The following is an 8,407-nucleotide window of genomic DNA, read 5'->3' as shown; positions in this document are numbered from 1 at the left end:
CGGCTGAAAACTGTTGAAGTAGTTTAACGACCAAAAACGTACGGAATAATAATAATAATAATAATAATAATAATAATAATAATAATAAAGAAAAACAGAAAAACAATAAGTGGGAATGCTTAAGCATTCCCACTTGAATAAAGAGAAACAGGATCTCAATAGTGTGAATGCCTACAGCATTCACACAATAATAATAATAATATATGAAAACAGGATCTCAATAGTGTGAATGCCTACAGCATTCACACAATAAATAAAGAGAAACAGGATCTCAATAGTGTGAATGCCTACAGCATTCACACAATAAATAAAGAGAAACAGGATCTCAATAGTGTGAATGCCTACAGCATTCACACAATAATAATATATAAAAAGAGGATCTCAATAGTGTGAATGCCTACAGCATTCACACAATAATAATAAATAAAGAGAAACAGGATCTCAATAGTGTGAATGCCTACAGCATTCACACAATAATAATAATAAATAAAGAGAAACAGGATCTCAATAGTGTGAATGCCTACAGCATTCACACAATAAATAAAAAGAGGATCTCAATAGTGTGAATGCCTACAGCATTCACACAATAATAAATAAAGAGAAACAGGATCTCAATAGTGTGAATGCCTACAGCATTCACACAATAATAATAAATAAAAAGAGGATCTCAATAGTGTGAATGCCTACAGCATTCACACAATAAAGAGAAACAGGATCTCAATAGTGTGAATGCCTACAGCATTCACACAATAATAATAAATAAAGAGAAACAGGATCTCAATAGTGTGAATGCCTACAGCATTCACACAATAATAATAATAAATATAAACAGAAAAACAATAAGTGGGAATGCATAAGCATTCCCACTTGATTACAGTTTCTTGAATCTGCTGCTTCAAGAACACAAAACGCGCTCTCGCGAGACACAGCACGTTGACACCACGCTTTGACTTTTGTCACATTCCTTGCGAGATATTTGTGCCAAAACGAACTTGTGTTACGGAAAGAAACAACAAAAACAAAAAAATAGATATGGAAATTTTTTTTATTTTTTTTTTTATTTACTTGTTATTGGAGGCGGAGAGTCGCTTTGACGGCTTCGGCGGCAGCAAAACCTGCGACGGATTTTTCTCAGGCTGGCAGTGCGCAGTGGAGAGGTAAGATCTACCTGCTATTATTCTAACCCACAGGGGCCTGCTAATGATCAGAATATACCAGTTATTAAATAAACGCTTGTCAGCAGATTGATGAATATGTTTAAATATCAAATTCTATATTTATTTTTAAGTTTGTAATTTATTTGTTTGTAACTTTAGTAATTTGAATTGAATACTTAAATGTGTACAAACCCTGTAAATAACTGACTTGAATAACTACTTTCACCATTACTAATGTTTTGTTGAGAAGCCAAACTGTTGAGAAATAAATCATTTTTTGTCTAAATTGTTATCCCCTTACTGCCTGATTTTATTTGCAATTATATATATATATATATATATATATATATATATATATATATATATATATATATATATATATATAAATATATATATATAAATATATATATATATATATATATATATAAACATAATACAGGAAAAAATAAAAATATAAAAACGAAAAAATAAGTTAAATAGTGGATCTAGATTAAGTAAAATTTAATTTCTAATAAATCATGTAATAAAGATAGATGACTGAATAAAAATAAATATTTTTGTCTATTTTTTTCTACAGGTCAAAACGGCATGTGCTGTCCTGCACAACATCTGCCTGGGAGCTGGTGATATCACGGCCCCAGAGGATGACATGCCAGAGGATGAGGAGGGGAGAACGTGTTGGAGGCAGTCAGTGGTGCTCCATGGAGGGACCAGCTGTCTGCCAAGGTGTCTGCCCCTGGAGGAGGGTCTACCCGACCACCATTACATTTAGATTGTCACATTTTAGCACATTTTAGCTGTTATTTCAGGGTAATGAAAACAGTTTTAGTAAAGTCATTATGTTCTTCGTCATTTTAAACTTTTTTAGTAACATGGCAGCCGTCAATTGGGGCAGCTGTCGATTGGGTCAGCCCTGCAAACCCTGATGGATGATGTGGTGAACAGTGGAGAGAGGCACCCCCACCCCCCAGATGATGTCCCACTCACAGTCAGAAGACTCCAAGGTCATCTGTGTGGCATCGCATCCAGTCCAGCAGCACCACCAGGGACTCCTGCTCAGTCACAATTGTGTATATATATATATATATATATATATATATATATATATATATATATATATATATATATATATATATATATATATAGCACCACCAGGGACTCCTGCTCAGTCACAATTGTGTATATATATATATATATATATATATATATATATATATATATATATATATATATATATATATATATATATATATGTTCTCTAGTAATATTTACTGTATATCTTCTGTAAATAGTTGTAGTAGTTAATTTTAAAATCTAATGTCAATACTTAAAAATGTTTTTAATAGTTTATTGTAAATACTTGATGTAAACTGATGTCACTGAGAAGTTGTTCTAAGTTTACTTAAATTATAAAGAAGTGATGAAACAGATAAAAGACTTTAAGAACACACCGACAACAATAACTTTTATAAACAATTTAATAATTTAATTTAATAACAGCAACACATAACCTGAACTTGTTAAAAAAAAAAAACACACCAAAAATAATAATGTCTGTCCACCATCCTCTCCAATAAATGAAATAATCTGTCTATCCTATCCCGCTTCCCTCTGCCATCTGATATCCTCCCTGATTACAGTTTTTCTCAAATGCTAAAACACAAAAGCCAATCCTCTAAACCAAATGACCAGTTGTCTACACACATTTACTAAATCTAGCCATCATTTTCCAATATCATAAACACATTTCACATGAAGACACAATTCACAAAACACAATCCTCCATTCGCATAAATCTTAACACATTTTTCCTTGCTAAAACACAAGTTGCAAAAGAACTCTGCTCATATTCTCAAATAAAAGCTCATGTGATGCAAAATGCTTGCCACAGTCAGCAATATTTGAACAAAATGAACAAACCTGGCGTCATTCATTACACACAATGACTCAAAATTGAAAACACCTCTTGCTAATGCTGTGACCACATGTATAAAAGCAAGTTAAGAGTGCACAGTTTGCTGAAGATTCCAAACAAACACAATGGATGAAGGCAGTCAAGGGAAGAGGTAATCGCGTCAGAGGAGGGAGAAGAGCTGGCCAGGGAGGAAGAGGAGCAGGCCAGGGAGGAAGAGGAGCAGGCCATGGTGGAAGAGGAGCAGGCCATGGTGGAAGAGGAGCCAAGGAGGAAGAGGTGGAGGCCAACAAGGAGGTGGAGGCCAACAAGGGAGAGAAGGTCCAGGAGGGAGAGCAAGACAACCTCGTACCATCATTACGGACGAGATGCGAGCAACAGTCATTGACCATGTCATTGTCCATGGCATGACAATGGCTGAAGCAGGACTAAGAGTCCGTCGAAACCTGAGTAGGTTCACCGTGGCCACCATTATCAGGGCATTCAGACAACACAACAGGTATTGTACTCTATTGCTTTATTTGTCAGAATACAATTTTACAAGCCTGTGAAAGTAGTCTATTACAGTAGTTTCAAATCAGTTGTTACTGTATTGACATGTAAAACATGTCAATTGACGACACGTTTCTTTCTTTAGAGTTGAAAGAATGCCACATAGAGGTGGGCGGGTTGCCATATTTACAGCGGCACAAGAAACCCCCACTGTGGATATGGTTCGTGAGAAAAACCTCATCAGACTCCGGGAGATCAGAGACAAAGTCATTGACGATAATGTGAACTTTGAGGACATTGATGATGTCAGCTTGGCCACAATAGACCGAGTTCTCCGGCGCCAAAAGATGTGGATGAAACAAGTCTATAGGGTTCCCTTTGAGCGAAACTCTGCACGACACAAAGACCTACGTTACGAGTATGTGCAAGTAAGTATACATCCATGTTCACAGTACAGTTAGTAAACATACTGTGTTGCTCAGTGGCCTACATTACTTCTGGACAATACAGTACGTTATATGCTACCTGATTGACTGTTGCTCTGAACACCTGAGCACTTTCACATTTTCACAGAGGATATTACAGTTGGACGTGATGGCCAGACCTCATGACTACCTCTTCCTAGATGAGGCTGGCTTCAACCTGCACAAACGAAGGCAAAGAGGCCGTAACAACACCCAACGTCTCCTAACATTCCTAGAGGAGCTAAAAGATATCCTCCTAGACCGCCAACAACACCATCCTGGGCCCGAACATCCCATTTATGTGATCATTTGGGACAATGTAAGCGTCCACACAACAAACCAAATCAGTGAGTGGTTCACCACCAACAGTAACCACTTTTTAAACATCTGTCTGCTACCCTACTCCCCTTTCCTGAACCCTATAGATGAGTTCTTCTCATCGTGGAGATGGAAGATTTATGACAGACAACCATACACTAGAGAAAACCTCCTAAGGGCAATGGAGCTGGCGTGTGTTGTCATCCCAGTGGAGAACTTCCAAGGATGGATCCGCCATTCCAGGGCATTTTTCCCACGGTGCCTGGCAAGAGACAATATAGCCTGTGATGTGGATGAGGTGATGTGGCCTGATGCAGCTCAGCGACATGATGCCGCACAGTGATTGTGGTGTAAATACTGTAAAATTAATAAAAAAAACTTCACACCCTGATCATGTTTTCACGAGTACTGTTGTGTGCAATAGATTCTGCTTTTGCAGTGAGTTGTGTTACAGTAGTGTACAGAATTTACTATACCCTTCATATGAAACTCACAAATCTAAATGCCCAATCCTCTGCAGAACTCTAAGAAGATCCATAATTGTAAAGTTTCTAAAAATATGCATTGGCAGTAAAGAAACAAAGAACCTTCTCATAAATTGAGCATTGTGTTTTCAGTTGTTTTGCTGTAGTGTGTAATGATGTGTATAGTGTTTACATTTTTGAAAGCTTCGAGCTGCTCTTTTGGTGTGAAAGTTTGAGTTTTGAAGGGAGAAGATGTGGTTATGTTTATGTAGCTTTAGAAAAGGGTGTTGTGTTTAGACATTGAAGAACATGGATGAAACGTTTGTGAAATGTGTTTTAGCATTTGAGAAAAACTGTAAATCCACCAACTCGTCTCTCCTTCTTCTCTTGCTCCTTTCCCTCCTCTCTCCTGGCCTCTCATCCTCATTCTCTTCCTCATCGTCAACCTGGTGCTGCTCAGCCTCTGCAGCACCTGGCCCTGCTGTGTCCTCAGGGATGGAGGTAATTAGGACAGGTGGGGCATTAGGGGGCCTCTGTCCTAATACCTCATCCATGAGGACAAACCAGGGCCAGGTGGCAGCAGTAGGCTTCCCACTGACCCCCTGTTTTCTGTAGTGTTTCTTTAAAGCTAGAAAAAAGGAAGGTTTCATGATTTGGATGGATTAATGCAGGGGCGTGCACACATAGACACTAGGTGGTGCTAAAGCACTAGGAAGTTTGCCCTCTATCAAAGAAAATGCCCTTTTGAAACTCGTTTTTTTTTATTATTATTATTAATATTATTAAGATTTTACTGAGGTCGGTTTTGAAATGATCTTTTGAAAACCTGAGCCATTAAAAACGACTGAAACAATGCCCCGAAATGACCGACCTACTTGCGCACAAACGACCAGCCTCTCTCTCTTCCTTTGTCATGTGAACTCGCTCGGTTGCCCACAGGGCATGCCAGATGCGCAGCATCATAGCAGTTTTCAGATAGCAGGAACGGTCGCTGATAGGCTGCTTCTCCCGTGCCCCATTAGCCAGGTAATATACAGATCAAGCAGAATCATTTTGTTGGGCATTAAAACGTCTCATTCAGCAGCACCAAACAAGCATTTTGCCGACTGGTCACCAGATAAACTAGTTGTCTCCTTGTAAGATGCTATTTTACTTTTTATATTTTGTATCCATATTTTTATCTTAAGTGTATACATTAGTCTATTTTATTGCATGACGTATACCCACAGTTTTTAGATATTTTTATAATTTTATTTACCTATTCCATATTATATGTTTCATGTTGCACGATTGTACCACAAAAAATTCCTAGTTTGTGAACTCCTTCACTAACAATGGCAATTAACCTGATTCTGATTCTGAAAGTTTTACACTGTAGCCCAAGTCAATGACAGATAACGTGAGGACGACCACATAGGCTACAAATAATTTAGGTAGAGTTTGCAATTGCAAATCTATGGAAGAGGATTAGGGCCACTGAAAAAAAAATAAGTTAACTGATTTTTTTTATTTTATTTCAGTTTAGTATGGGAAAAAAGTCAGAATGCTGACTTTAATCTCATAATTCTAACTTTTTTCTCATAATTCTGAGTTTTTGCTCAGAATTCTGACTTTAATCTCAGAATTCTGACAATAAATAAGTCAGAATTCTGACTTTTTTCCCCATGTTAAACTGAAATAAAATTTAAAAATCAGTTAACTTTTTTTTTTTTCAGTGGCCCTAATCCTCTTCTGTACAAATCTATGTGTTAAGACAAACGTTTTCTGTTGTATAGGTTTTGTTAGGCAACATAAATTAACACATTTTGGTCTCTTTATCGTCTTAATTGTATATTCATTTAGTAATTCAGCACAATGCCAAGAAAGGAGGGTTAATCGTATTGAAAAATCTTAAAAGCTGTTCACATTTTATTTTTAAGTGGTTTGTGCAGCAGGTATTAAAATAGCTATTATTTTGTAGGCTACCATAAGTCATATCCACGTGACAAGACTTCCAGTCATGTTGCCCTAATAGCCCATTATTTAAACTAATGTGGCATATTTGTTAAAGCTATTATTATTATTATTATTATTATTATTATTATTATTATTATTATTATTATTATTATTATTATTATCATTATTATTATTATTATTGTCATGATGGTTATTATTAATATATTGTAGCCAGTCACAGCAGGGAAGCTCTATACCATCAACATATAACAGGACAGGAGATGAGGAAGAGTTCAGGGAAGACACAGAGACAGAAAAAGACCAGGATGAGGGAGAACAGATGGGTGAGGGAAAACAGGGAGATGAGCCAGATGAAAGAAGTATGCTTTAGTCTGTTCTGTTGGTGATGTGACTTTTTTCCATTGAAAACTCACGTTTAGAGAATGTTACAAATAAAAGTCAAATTTCATTCAACATGCGTTTATTTTTTTTTTTATAATTAAGTGTTACACGTGCGCTAAAAATATATATATATATATATATATATATATATATATATATATATAGTGTGTGTGTGTGTGTGTGTCCCATTACATTATCCAAACCTGAACATACTTTGTATTTTTTTTTTTAAGTTGTCCCACACAAGGATCACTTCTATCACAAATATGAGATTTACAAAAAGTGGCATCTGGGCATCATTTGTTGTGATCAAAAGATTATATTTGTACGTTGGTGTTTGAACAGGACTTCTTTTAACTTGTGTGACTTTTACATAGAAATGCAACATGTAGATGGAATTCTGCCTCAACTCTTCGCTCCATCCGACTGCAGCAGTATTTTTGGCCCCGATGATGAAGTGGTCATTTTATCCACTCCTCTGTCTGCTCCCTGGAACAAAATGACATGTAAAGCATATTTCTGTTATGTCAACAGGCAAAATGACTGTTCTGTATAATTATGCTGGTATTGTTTTTCAAGTGAATTATACTTTAAACCGTATTATACTGTACTGTAAATTAACTATACATTATTCAGTATTAAAACAAAACGTTTACAGTATTAACAGCCCAGTACAGCTGGACTAATGTTATTTCTTCAGCTGCATTAAGCTTTAAAAGTTTTAATCCTTTGTAATAAACTGTTTGAGAATAAATAGATCTGATTAGAGAGGGATACGGCTATCAGTACAGTAAGATGTAGGTTAAAATAAAAAATAGTGACATTTGTATGAAGGCTTTTAATTGTTGATGAACATCACGTATCAACAGGTTAGCTTTAAGCTTTAGCTTTAGCTGGTCCTACACATCCCGGTGGCTCCGTTACCGTCATGTATTTTAATAGATGTTCATTTAAAAAAAGCAAAAACAAACTACTTACATTTAAAGGTGTTCTCCGCTCTACTGCCGGCGCGGCTGCTGCTTTCGGTTGTCCGTAACTTCAAGAAAATCCGACTTGCTTCTTCTTTTTCTTCAACTACTAAAAAAAAAAAAAAAAAAAGAAGCCAGGAAGTCCTCCCAAGTACGCAGCCTGCGAACTTGGGAGGCCCCCCCCCCCCCCCCCCCCCCCCCCCCCCCCCCAAGCACCCACCACAACCCCCCCCCCACACCCACACACACGCACACACACACATTTGCTCTCACATCTTCAAACACAAGTTCGTTT

At 36.8% G+C, this 8,407-nt stretch overlaps 2 long non-coding RNA genes across 2 annotated transcripts; one reads left to right on the top strand and one right to left on the bottom strand.

The window, feature by feature from the left end:
* Window positions 1-1,025: 1,025 nt before the first annotated feature.
* LOC119789287 lies at window positions 1,026-2,221 on the top strand. Its single transcript, XR_005281566.1, has 3 exons — window positions 1,026-1,157; window positions 1,735-1,883; window positions 2,026-2,221. It is a non-coding gene; the product is annotated as an uncharacterized LOC119789287 (long non-coding RNA).
* Window positions 2,222-7,330: 5,109 nt separating this feature from the next.
* Window positions 7,331-8,214, bottom strand: LOC119789281. The gene is made up of 2 exons (XR_005281565.1): window positions 8,123-8,214; window positions 7,331-7,633 (listed from the first exon to the last, which is right to left on the bottom strand). It is a non-coding gene; the product is annotated as an uncharacterized LOC119789281 (long non-coding RNA).
* Window positions 8,215-8,407: the final 193 nt, after the last annotated feature.

The sequence above is a fragment of the Cyprinodon tularosa genome, unplaced genomic scaffold (assembly GCF_016077235.1).
Source record: "Cyprinodon tularosa strain WSP-4 unplaced genomic scaffold, ASM1607723v1 ctg1096, whole genome shotgun sequence".
NCBI classification, from domain to species: domain Eukaryota; kingdom Metazoa; phylum Chordata; class Actinopteri; order Cyprinodontiformes; family Cyprinodontidae; genus Cyprinodon; species Cyprinodon tularosa.
The sequence above is the reverse complement of the archived record's forward strand: the minus strand, read 5'-3'. Positions and strand labels throughout refer to the sequence as shown.